At 48.7% G+C, this 13771-nt stretch overlaps 1 protein-coding gene across 1 annotated transcript in view; it reads left to right on the forward strand.

Annotated features, from left to right (window-relative positions):
• The window catches only part of LOC106806761 (probable ATP-dependent RNA helicase DDX31), a 139054-nt gene that overhangs the window by 86156 nt on the left and 39127 nt on the right, over nucleotides 1–13771 (forward strand). The gene's annotated exons all lie outside the window — the stretch shown is intronic.

Here is a 13771-nt window from a genome sequence, read left to right on the forward strand (position 1 = left end):
TGATCCACTTTGGAAATAATAATAATAATAATAATAATAATAATAATAATAATAATAATAATAATAATAATAATAACAACAATAATAATAACATCCAAACACGAACATCAAGACATTTATGCGATTAACTGATGCGTGGGAGCCATCGTTACGTATTGTTCCCATACCCTCGTTCTTAACTGCTAGACTTTTGTTGGTAACGACGCCATTACATAGGTAAGCAAATCTCCTGACGCCAATGACGACGACCAATCAATTCATCCGCTCTGCATTCCTGCGCTCCTCTAGCGTCTACATTATAACATCATTATCTCATTTTTGTCATTGTCATGAGATTGACGGACGGACATATTTTGGGCTTGACGTCGGCCCAGCAGGTGTAATGCTGCTGCCGCTGACGTCACTGTCGCTGCTGCTGCTGCCGCTGACGTCACTGTCGCTGCTGCTGCTGCCGCTGACGTCACTGTCGCTGCTGCTGCCGCTGATGTCACTGTCGCCGCTGCTGCCGCTGACGTCACTGTCGCTGCTGCTGCCGCTGACGTCACTGTCAATGCTGCTGCCGCTGACGTCACCGTCGCCGCTGCTGCTACCTTCCCGCTGACCACAGCACCCACACGCAGCGTTATTCCGGTGGAATCGTGGTACTGTGTTCCTCGGGGGGGGGGATGTTCCTACTGTGGTTCCTGGGCCATATTTTATTTTCGATTTATGATTTGAGTATTTTTCGTAATCGTGTCTACCCATAAGCGCGGAACCTATACTACATCGTATTCGCTATACTATTATATACTATTCGCTAGTGTTGCGTACACGAATGACACCACAAACGAACGCACGATCACGCGCGCAGACATGCACGCACGCGCGCCCACTACATAAACGTACACGCGGAGATGAAAGCATCCACACAGCTGTACACACCCACATACGCGCACGCACACACGCATACCTAATGAAGCATGTACCCATATGCAAATACGTAAGTACACGCACGGACGCACACACGCACGCGTGCATACGCACCACCGCCACCTACACCTACACAATATGCAATGAAGAATGATCGATCACACCACTGCGTGGAATGCATCGAGTTAATTTATCATTTCCCAAATGAAGCTTGGTTTCATTTTTCGCAGCGCTGCCAGCGCCGCCACTTTACGAGCCTGTGTTTACCTTTATTGACTGTTGAAGTGTATAGCAGCTCCCGTCAGCAGTGCATAGCATTACACGTGACAGCTGCTTAGAGGCTCGTATTGGCCGTGAAGATTTATTGCCGCCAACAGTGTGCGCTGGATACGTCAACTCGGAGGCGACTGCACGAATGTTCGTCTGGCTGCGTGGAATCGCTACGTCATTTTTCGTTATGTAGTTCGATCGGTGCGTAAATTGTTTTCGCCGCGCCGTGGTAGCGCGATGCAGGCAGGAAGGTTGAAAGGAGGACGTGTGCCCTCGCCTTTCCCCCTCCCCTTCCCTTCCCTCCCCTTCCCTCCCCGCGGGTGTTGCTGAGTGGAGTAGCCGCCTTCGCGATTGCAATTAACCTGTCCTGTGACAGCGACCCGGCGGTGATGCGTCTTGGCAATGTTTGCCAAACGCTCGGCCGCCGCGCGCATTGTCTATGAAGACATGCTCCGTCACGGAGCACGAGGGCCGCTGACCGTACGAGTACGACGATTGTCTCATCGTCATCATCATCGTCATCATCATCGTCATCGTCGTTGTCCCATCTCTATCCCGTATACTAATTACGGCTCGCGTTCAGTAGTAAAGTAAAGCATGCGTCTTAATGATGCGCGTTGTTGTTTGTTTAGAGGCTCGACAGGCGATGATGTGATCGTGTTGGCAAGAGGGGTTGTTCGTACGCGTATTGTTCACAGTAGTCTCATGTAGAGACCCTACCTTACAACTCCCGCGCACCGCTCCTGTACCTGCGCCACCAAGGAAGAACACCAACCCTCGTTTCATGCACCAACCGGCTATATGTACACACACACACACACACACACACACACACACACACACACACACACACACACACCACACGCCGCACGGACGCACGCACACGCACACGTATATATGTGTGTGTGTGTGTGGTGCGTGCGTGCGTGCGTGGTGCGTAAGTGCGTTGGCGTCGGTGCGTGCGTTGCTGGTGTGTGTGTGTGTGTGTGTGTGTGTGTGTGTGTGTGTGTGCGTGTGTGTGTGTACGTACGTACGTATGCGTGCGTGTACGTACGTGTGCGTGCGTGTGCGTGCGTGTGTACGTGTGTACGTGCGTGTGTGCGTGTGTGTGCGTGTGTGTGTGTGTGTGTTTGTGTGTTTGTGTGTGTGTGCGTGTGTGTGCACATGTGTATGGCGCGGGCGGTTGCGATGTTGGTAACGTACATAACGCGCTGTCAGTTGGACGCGGGAGACCTTGTTTGCGACTTGAGCATGGCTCCTCTTTGTGCTTAATATATTAGCAGGCATTTCACCTTTAGAGCCGCTGGTTCTGCCCGCGCTGCGAAATTCCGTTGACAATGTGTCTCATTACAGGTGATTAGAATATTGTTTGCGAATTTGTGCGAAGGTGAGCTAAATGACAATTCCTCGACGTCAAGCGAAAAGTTTTCCCGAACTAATCTCCAGTAATAGATAATATATGCCTCTCGGGGGAGTGTTCCGTCCCTTTGTGTTTACACAGGGGATTACGTAATGATAACAATTTTAACGCTGCGTTATTCGCTCACTTGTCCAATAGAAGTGCTACCCGCAATTAACCATGCATGCGCTAATTTCTTGTTAGCGGCAACTAGCACGTGCCATTTCTGTTTCGCGGGGGTGCAGGACGTCGCCATGCTGTCCCCTGATGTGCCGATTATGATCAGTACGTGGACAGAAGAGGTAGCTTATTATGCGAGCAGTTACTAGTGTATACCACATACTATAGTATGTCAGTTGTTAAAGAAGGCGCGAGTGAAACAGCGACCGTATAGTTAGTGATAGAGTAGTGATAGAGTGATAGAGTAGTGACCCGAGCATACGTCATCGGCTTCCCACGTCTCTCTCTCTATTTCTTTTTTTCTTGTTTTCTTCCTTCTCTCTCTCTCTCTCTCTCTCTCTCTCTTCCCTCTCTCTCTTTCTTCCCCTCTCTCTCTCTCTCTCTCTCTCTTTCCCACTCCCTCTTTCCTTCGCCTCACCCATCCACCAATCCCCTCCAGGAATGCTCGAGTGCGCTCTTGCACGGAGTCAGTAATGGTGTACGTTTCCCCGCTGTGCGTCTCGCGCCACATTGTGGCATAATTGTCGGGCGCAGAGTGGCGTCCTGCGACGTGGCGACCGGGGCGCCTGTTAGCGGGTCTTTGCTGGTGCGCCGACGCGTGCCGGCCACAGCCAGATGGCCACCGCGCCAATTTTATGCCACATTTGGTCATCTGAAATGCTAATTTGTCCGCGAGAAATTAGCTCTTTACGAACGCTGCGGTGTGCTCACGTTTTGCTGCTGGCCAGCATCCTCCGAGGTGGATTTCGACAGCTGTCTCTCTGTTTTCGCGTGCGGCTCCGCGTTATGTGGAGCCGAGGAAGTCTTGTGAAGATTTCACTACTACTCTCTCGCGCGCGATTTTTGTTTTTCTCCTCTCACCCGCTCTCTCTCACTTTCGGTCTCTCTCTCTCTCTCTCTCTCTCTCTCTCTTCCCCTCTTATCTCTCTATCTACCTGTCTCTCCCTTTGTCTCTCTCTCTCTCGCTTCCCCTCTTATCTCTCTATCTATCTGTCTCTCCCTTTGTCTCTTTCTCTCTCTTTTTTGTATCTATATATCTGTCTATCTATCTATCTATCTATGTCTGTCTCTCTGTCTATCTGTATATCTATTTATCTATCCATCCATTTATCCATGTATGTCCCACTCTCCCGTATTTCGTTTCTCTCTTTCCCCCTTCTTTTTCTGTCTGTCTGTCTGTCAATCTCTCTCTCTCTCTCCCTCCTCTCTGCTTTCTCTCTCCCCATCTTCCTTTCCCTGTATCTCTTTGTCTCTCCCTATCTATCTATCTATCTATCTCCTACACGCTCTGCCTCACTCTCTTTCTTTTATCTCTATCTCTCTCTCTCTCTCTCTCTCTCTCTCTCTCTCTCTCTCTCTCTCTCTCTCTCTCTCTCTGTGTTCTTAAAATCGATCAATTCTTCAAGTTTGAGTTCTAATAACAAACTGTTCTCCGTTTCGGTATCAATGGCGCATCGCGAAAATGCAAATGAGATGGTAGGAGGGAAATGAGGCGCGTTTGTATCTGGCCGATATTTAAATATAAAAAGAATGAAATCACGGACGCAGAGAACGGTGCTCTTGTCTAGTAGACTATGCTCGCTGGGGGGAGGGGAGCAATAACAGTATAATCGCTAGCGGCGCGCGCGCTGGTATCCACTGACGGTATGCGAGCTCATGGCGCGGTATACGATTGAAAACGAGGCGCCGAAATAGTGGCGGCATCTTCCAACTACTTGCGGCATCGTTTAGCCAGGTTTAACGAACGACCAGGTTCGTTCGGGAGACCACAACTCGGCGTGTTTTGCCAGCGTGCGTGTTGATGTTTCTCTCGTCGCCGTGTCTCTAATTAGTTAGTGTAAGAGGCGGCCCGATGTGCGTGCGCGCATTTAGAGAGCCCGCGCTGCGTTTTTGCCGCGCATGAATGGCGTGCATTGTGCGCGCGTTGCCGACCAACTGGTGCGTCCCGTTCCCGCTGCTCCGCGATATGCCAATTTACTCACCAGGGGGCCGCCCCGTCCGAGCCCGTGGCGCATTGATCGAGCGCGCGAGAGTTTGCGGCGTCAGCGGAGATTGTAAAGCGTTCACATCGCCGCGGCGCCCTACCATGTCTGTATCGTCAGCGCTCGTGTTTCGTGGGGGTTGACGAGAGTCGGGGGCATGCAAGATAAGCGTTTACGGCGCGGCTGCTTGTGATCGGATGCTCTAATTAGCTAGAGGAGATTCCAGCAGTGCTGTCTAGTTTTCGACTCTTGGCCGTCCGTCCGAGTAGCGCGTTTACATCTCATTGCTCGTCTTCATTTTAAGCCCCCGCGTTCTAGTTCACATCTTTGCGACCGTCCCTCGTGCGCAGCTGTTACGCACGCTCCTGCTGCTGCTGCTGCTGCTGCTGCAGAGCCGAAGTTGGCCGGCGTGAGGCGTGTCGTGTGACACTGTCCCCGCCTCCCCATCCACCCTAACGACCCTTCCGTAGACTGTCCCCGCCTCCCCATCTACCCTAACGACCCCTCCTCCGTAGACTGTCCCCGCCTTCCCATCCACCCTAACGACCCCTCTTCCGTAGACTGTCCCCGCCTCCCCATCCACCCTAACGACCCCTTCTCCTTAGACTGTCCCCGCCTTCCCATCCACCCTAACGACCCCTTCTCCTTAGACTGTCCCCGCCTCCCCATCCACCATAACAACCCCTTCTCCTTAGACTGTCCCCGCCTCCCCATCCACCATAACAACCCCTCCCCCGTAGACTGTAGCTGACGTAGCAAAAGATCAAATCCTTCGAAACAAAACTTATGGCAGCAGGTGCTAGCAGCGGTCAGCTTCCGGTCAGGAGCGCGCGTGCGGGGGGCGTGATTTTTTCCCCTAGGATAATCAAGAACATAGGGCTCTAGTGAGCGCTGCCATTGGTTGAGATTGTTTCGTCGCTCAATGACGTCACAATGTCGTAATATTCATGGCACATCCATAATCTATAATTTCGATAATGGTGAATAGCCGAACGCGTAGAGCACCTAAGTCACGGCTGAAAGGTCGTTGGATCGAATCCCATCTGTTTTTTAATTATTTTCCTGTTTTCTGTATTTTTCTATCTTTATCCATTTAACTATTTTTTTCCAATTAACGCAAATATTTACATGATTTATTTACAACAATTCATTTTTACAACAAATTTTTTAATAGGGTTAGGGTTAGGGTCACAATGCACCATAAAAGATGAGTTTGAGGCACGTGATTTGTATCAACCAATGGCAGCACTTACTAGAGCCCTATGTTCTTGAGTATCCTAGGAAACAAAATCACGCGTGCGGGGGTCATCTTCTGGTTGGGAGCACGTGCGGTCATCTTCCGGTCAGGAGCACGTGCGGTCAGCTTCCGGTCAGGAGCACGTACGGTCAGCTTCCGGTCAGGAGCACGTGCGGTCAGCTTCCGGTCAGGAGCACGTGCGGTCAGCTTCCGGTCAGGAGCGTGCGAGCATCAGCTGCACTGAGGCGCTGTGTTGAATGAAGTGTGATGCAATCAATCAGTGAGCGAGGCAGTGACCGTGTTGTGAGAGCGGCGCGTCCTCCTGTGATTGCTCGGTGGGCGCACCGTGAGACGAGATACAAGTACTCCGCTATCGCGTGAATACTCAGATGGGTGCATCACGGGCGCTGTTGTCGTGCTGGTGTAGCATGATGTACGGATATATATATTAGTGATGTCACGATCATCGATTATACTCGATCATCGGTTGAACAGTGGCTCAAACCAAGCGCTTGGTTATCAAAATCCATAATCGATTTCATCAAAAAAAAACTTGGAAAAGTGATGAGAATCAGAGATATCATCGCTACTATACAAGTTATCCTTTATTAACATACATGTATTATACACACAGTAGTAAACAGTGCAAAACAAACAGTAAACAGGGCTAAACAAGCACATACATGCACACACGTACATGCACACGACGTTACGCACACGCAGGCATTCAACACCCCGAGTAACCGATTGTAACCGATCATCGGTTACTTGGGTCCAACCGATGATCGATTACGAAATTACAACCGATTGACAACACTAATATATATATACATACATATTGGGTATGTCGAAGGCGGCATATTATATAATATGCCGCCTTAGACATTACGAACGCGCAATAAAGGTCGTACCAAAGTCACAGTTATGATGCGCAGTACATGTTGTTCGTGTCCCCGCGCAGTGTAGGGGGGGGGGCGATTGTCATAGGGGGGATGTTTACGATGCTGCAGCGGTGGCGGCATCTTGACGCGGTGATAAATGTTCCTGTCATCGTCTGCCTGTCGATCACCGTCATCACGTGTCGCCAGCGTGCGTGCGTGCGTGCGCGCACCTTCACCGTGTATGCCGGCGACCTTCACTGTAATAACGGTTTTTGCCCGACTTGTTAGAAAAGCTGTGACGAAATGATTAATGATTGGCGGAAGTGTGAGCAGGTATTATACGATCTCGAGTGGCGTTTAATTAGCTAGCTGCGGGGAAGCGTGGTAGTCGCTGGGAAGAACTGGGGAGAGTTGTTCTCGTGCGTGAATCACGCAGCTTATGTCACTACCCTGTACTTCTATGAACATTCAGGAGCGCTATTGCGTATCTGCCTGTATCGCACTACAGATATATGATTAGCAACGCAGATGTACATTGCAAACAGACAACCAACTGTAATAGCAGTTGTTTTTCTGCGTTCTGGTTCATTATGTCTTTCTCGAGTACATCTGTTAATTCTGTTGATATAGTATTTGGCGGAGAGTTTCATTTGTTTAACGGTATGTTCCCACAGATCTTAAATCGGCGTGCGGCCCGCAACCCTTACAGGAACTGTCTACACTGATGCAGTCGACTCCCTCATATTGTGGCACTATTACTTACGTAAGCTTTCCTAATTGTTTTCCAAGTCGCCACCAGGTAATTCTCTTGCCACCATTGTCTTCACTGATTGATCGGCCAGGCTAACTGCTCTGTATCCGTATTCGTTCGAAAGGGTCATCGGCAAACATTAGCCAATCATGTTTATACTGTTTGCGAGTCGCGCTATGGCAGTTTGTGCGCTGGAGTGGGACAGCGTCAGCGATATAAGACTATAATGTCGAGCATGCGTTACCTTTCATCGGCGCCCCGGATTAAAGGCGTGGATTAGAGGGTCAGCGGTGGCTGGACTCTGTGATGACCGCGCGATCATGCACGAGACTGTGGGGTTGGGTCGCGCGGACACGCAGCGCGAGATAAAGCGACAACACTTGTCGCGCGGATCATGTCTAATTGCTGGGACATGCTCGTCAGCGATTGTAGCCTTCCTGTCGGTCATTAGCGGACAAATCTGCAGCCGCGGACGGACGCGCGGACAATACGTGCACGGCCACCTTTGTTCCCGCCAGTACTTGACCGTTTGCCTTCGACAGGACAGTGCTCGTGACCAACTGGTACCTGATTACCACTCTTGGTACTGATACTTTTGAATTGGGGAGCACAGGTGAAGTGCGGCCACGCGTTGCTCTAATTGAAATAACAGTCGCTGACTACTTGTCTGTGGAATTGAGATATTCTATTATATGTGTTGCGAACGTCAATTCTAACGTTTATTCTACTTCGGCCCTTTATATATCATCTTCGGAAAGCGTTAGACCAGACAACACAATTAGCAGATGTCTAGGTTTATTTTTGTTTGGTTTATCATTATTGTTATTGTTTGTGTATGTGATAAATTTATTGCATATTATTTAATTAAAAAGGCATTTTAATAATTAAATCTCATTTATTGCTTTCGCGTATTTAATAATTTTTACATTTATTTTTTAAAGCCGTATATGCGTGTGCATGTTTGCGGCCAGCCAAACCCTTAGCGTTGCTGACGCGTCACATTGGTTAAGGCGTCACTAGTATGCCGTCGCCGATTCTCATGTAAATATGTTTCCTAACTGGGACAATCATGCGCCTGGAATTAATTGAACCTTAGCGGGCAATAATGGGATAAGAGACGACAACAGTGGGATTATAACGGGCCACAATGGCTTTACCTGGGATCGTGTGGCTAATCCTTTTAGCCTAGCACTGTCTGCATCACAAACATGGGATTAAGCCTGTATCTCGCTTCACCAAACATACAGACGTAAAGATAAGGAAGTGTCTGCGTGTGTCTCTGTCGTGTGGCCTGTCCGCTTGGTGTGCCCATGTATTCGCTTACTGGATTAGTGTTTGTGCGAGCAGTTTACGGTGGCAGACAGTGGCTCCGATAGCCTGCAAAGCGGAGATTTCACGCGTTGGGTTGCATTCTTCACATCGGCTCGCAGATGTACAGTAACTAAGGTTTCTGCTATTAGTACAACCAGGCTCCGTAATTAAATTGAATTATATGATTAATATTAAATTTTTACGATAAATGTTAACTGTTGTCAGTCTATTTAAACGTGCGACCGGGGCGCCACTCGTGGGTCACAATAGGAACTACTCCTGGGTGTTTTAACGTAGGTGATAGACCTTACGGTATTAATATCGTAAACGTTTTTAACGCAATAACATAGAATTTCTTCTCGTGTCATCCGCGCCTTCTATGTTCATTCAGCACATCTATTTATTGTACGATCAAGCTCGAATCGTACTCAAACCTGGCAATCTTGCGGTAATGTCGGCATACCCGGACGCTGCTACTGCTGCACCATTCGTCCTCGGCTCCTGTGTGAGCTGCCAGTACTAATCAGTCAGTAGTAATATAACAGTAGTAAGTCATGATGGGCTACTACTCGTTTGTCTGTCTTTCTGTCATGTGTGTCAATCGTGCTGAGTCGGGCTGTGAAAGCGTCGTTGGCAACAGGAAACGGCGGGTTTTTATTGCATCTTACAATAGGACAGTGTCATGATCACGTTGACTGGTTCGGTGACAGGCAATACGTCACGACGTGCCGTTGACAACACTCGCCCCATTGTTGTAGAAGTGACTTCGTTTTGCGCGTGAACTTGGCACGAAATCGGTGGTTGTTTGAGATTGTAACGTTTGCATGCATGTTAATACATGAGCTAGCGAGAGAATAGACATGGCTTGCGTACCAAGTGCGCTGTGTGAGTGGGGACGTGCTTGTGCCTAACACGTTACGTTGGTCACTGTACTATAAGCACGGGAGTGCGGAAAAATATAGTATTATAGTATAAGCTCTTTATGGTTATTCGACACTAATGAAACAACGAAAATTATTCCCGTGTATGCGTATATTTATTTATCATTTGCTCAATGTGTTCGAATTGAATAAATTTTAGGACATATAGATGTATATATATATATATATATATATATTATAAAAAACAAATTGAACGCAACGTAATGTATATTTTATTCAGAATATAATTTCAATTTTCGTGATCACAGTTCACGGTATATTCACTTACACACACGCGCGCACGCACGCACGCCGTGAGTGAGGAAGAGAGAGGAGAAGAGAGAGAGAGAGAGAGAGAGAGAGAGAGAGAGAGAGAGAGAGAGAGAGAGAGAGAGATGGTGAGAGAGATGCATTGATAGATAGATAGATAGATAGATAGATAGATAGATAGATTAGATAGATAGAAGTAAGATAGATAGATAGATAGATAGATAGATAGATAGATAGATAGATAGATAGATAGATAGATAGATAGATAGATAGATAGATAGATAGATAGATAGATAGATAGATAGATAGATAGATAGATAGATAGATAGATAGATAGAGAGAGAGGGAGAGAGAGAGAGCGAGAGAGGGAGAGAGACAGGGAGAGAGAGAGAGAGAGATATATATATTATAAATCGTTTTAATTATTTGTAATATATTAGAGACTACTTATCATTTAACTAATGTCCTAAATTCCTAGTAAATAAAATGCAATTCACCTAATATATATATATATAATATAATATAATATGTAATATATATATATATAAACATATAACCCACTAAAGCACGGCCACATAAAGACACGTCCAATGCACTAATTCGTATTCTGCGAGGATTAAGCTATAATTATTCGTAAAGATACGAGTATTAATTACTGGACTGATGTGTCAGCGCATCCATATACATGAGCTTAGCATGTGCATGGTTGCGCCTGCATGTGTCATGCAAGTGACACTTAAACAACATTAACAACTAATTGTCGATTAACGGGCTTTTTGCAACATTGTCACACTCTATCAGCGTATGTCTTCATACATAATCTGCCCTAAATTTCATGCCGGTGATAATAGTAGTTAATTAAAATTGTACGACTATGAACTGAGAAAATGGTCTGTCGTTCGTGATTTCGACATTGACCGAGACTTTATATTCAAAATCTCAAAATGTCGAATGTTCTATCTCTTGGAATCAGTCAGATGGATAAATCTAAAAAAATCATAAACTTCGAAAAAAACGGTGGTCCATGCTGTAAAATTACATTATAGTCTTATGCTGTGTTGCACTCTGTGAGTGCATCGGTATTTGTCTCGAAGATTTTACAGTATCATGACCATGATTCTCTTCTAATCCACTTGTAATTTATGGCGCGATTTGGAAGGGACCGACCCACCCACCGATCGACAGCGTACATCACCAGGCAGACATCTTGACCATAAATTCTGCCGGAGTACAACTAGACTTAAACCGCTAAAACTCTTAGCACACAGGGGCTGCCTGCTGTGTGGTTTTTAGAGCCATGTACCGTGGGTGTAGGCGCGGGCATGGCAACGTCAGGCGAGCTCCAAGTCTACACACCCAGCGTGGACAGTCGAAGTGTTCGGGCAGGTGTCCCGCTGCTCGCTATCACAGTGGCACGCGTGTGCGGAGAGGAGAGAGCAATGAAGTAGTGAGAGAGAGAGAGAGAGAGAGAGAGAGAGAGAGAGAGAGATAGAGAGAGAGATAGAGGGAGAGAGATAGAGAGAGAGAGAGAGAGAGATAGAGAGAGAGATAGAGACAGGGGGAGAGATACGTACAGAGAGAGAACGATACACACACGGAGAGAGACAGAGACGGCGACAGCAGAGAGAGGGAGAAAGCGAGAGAGCGAGAGAGAGAGGGAGAGCGAGAGAGAGAGGGAGAGCGAGAGAGAGAGAGAGAAAGGGAGAGAGAGAGAGAGCGCGAGAGAGCGCGAGAGAGAACGAGAGAGAGAGAAAGACACGCACACGGATAGAGAGAGGGGAGAGAGAGAGAGAGAGAGAGAGAGAGAGAGAGAGAGAGAGAGAGAGAGAGAGAGAGAGAAGGGGAGAGAGCGAGATCTAGAGAGATAGGGGGACAGCGAGCCGGCAGCTATGGCCGGCGGGGTGAGCCTATTAGATTCATATTAGCGCGTGAGTAGAAATGCCGATCGTACGGCGTCTTCCTTTCAGTTTTCATTCCGGCAAATTACGACAGAATCGGCGCGCTGAATGGACGGCGAAGTGGACGATGGGGCTTCGTCTAAATTAGTCACCGCAAGCACTTCACTTTGCACCTTCTTAGTATTCCATATCCGAAGTGGAAAATGGCGCGCAGTGCTTAAATGCGATTACGTACGATCGCCGCGGTGTTGGCTGGCTGCGTGGCTTGCTGAGCACTGCTAGCTGTGTGGCTGCGGCTGGGTGCATGCGCGCGCCGACGATGCTTGCCAGTCTGCTCTCGCCTCGCCATTGAGTGAAGCCCGACGCATTAACGGTCGCCGCGTCTGCTCGGAGCGCCACGCGCTCCGTCGAGAGCCCATTTGTTGCAAATTGGCAGAAATGAGATGAAAGCAGTGAGCCGTGCAGACAGTTAGTCTCACAAAAACGCGCGCGCGCGCGGCGCGATGCTGCCTGGTTTAGACAATTTAAGGCGTGGAATGGATAGGTTTCGCAGACGCGCGTGCGTCCGACGAGGAATACTGATTGCGCACTTAGCTGCCGCTTCAAAGCCCGTCGCCAACAATGGCGGCCCCGCGGCGCGCGCGCTCGCAAAGGAAACTCTGCCGAGAAAACGGCGCGTCCGTGCTAGCGAGAGAATGCACCGCTATAACCTCGTCAATGAAGCCACCTCGGTCGGCGCTGGTGGGTGCGCAGGCCCACAAAGCGCACGGACGACCCGACACGGAGCCGTCGTATATCTTAAACGTAATGCGATTATTGTCCGGCCAGATTCTGTCGAGAATAATCGCTTTTGTGCTGCCGAGAGACGACCGCCTCGCTCCGTAATTCGCTGCCAGGCGGGTCATAATTGCAACAAGACGCGTGTGCGCGCGCGCGGAGACACAGCCGCGCCTGCCGTCGCTCGCCGACGATCCCTCCCCGAATAAATCGACGTCATGGGACGTGCCCGCTACACCTCGATCACAAGCCCGCGCGTATAGAAGGAGCGACGATATATATATATATATATATATATATAGTAGTTACAAGGTTCGCAACGCTCCAGCCCGATCAGTGGTCGACGCAACTGTAAATGTACGTAACTGTACGTAATGGTTCAGTTTTGAGCGGAGGGCTTTTAGCCTCTCCCGCACGTGTGAAACCATTATTTTCATCGTGCTTCTCTGCTGCTCACAAAGTCAGACCAGAGGCGCAAGTCTTGCCAGCGCTATATTCGCGAGCGCATTAAGACGCGGCCGCTGCGAGGCGCGCATAAAAGCTCGGTTTTCACGATGCGGGCCGACGATGTTGCTTCGCATGCAATGCACCCTGCAGGACATAAACCGAAAACCCTCTTTGCCTCTCTTGTGCGAAGCTAAACGAATTCAGAGGTTTGCAAAGTGTTTTCATAAAGCCGTCGGTTCATAAAACGGGCCGGCATGAGCGCATGTTGATGCTGTGGCTTTCAGCCGACGGGCTCGCCATTAACTCCCCGCCGCTTGCGCGATGTAGCGAAATAAAGACGCGCGGCGGATGGCATGCAGATTTCGTCATTAAAGTCTTACTGCGCGCGCGCCCGACGCCAGGCTTAGGCGAGGATGCCACAATAGTTCGCAACTGCCTCGAGCTGCTCCCTCCCTCTCTCTCTCTCTCTACTCTCTCTCTCTCTCTCTCTCTCTCTACTCTCTCTCTCTCTCTCGCTCTCTCTCTCTCTCGCTCTCTCT

This window comes from Priapulus caudatus, unplaced genomic scaffold, assembly GCF_000485595.1.
Source record: "Priapulus caudatus unplaced genomic scaffold, Priapulus_caudatus-5.0.1 Scaffold178, whole genome shotgun sequence".
In the NCBI taxonomy this organism is placed as follows: Eukaryota; Metazoa; Priapulida; class Priapulimorpha; order Priapulimorphida; family Priapulidae; genus Priapulus; species Priapulus caudatus.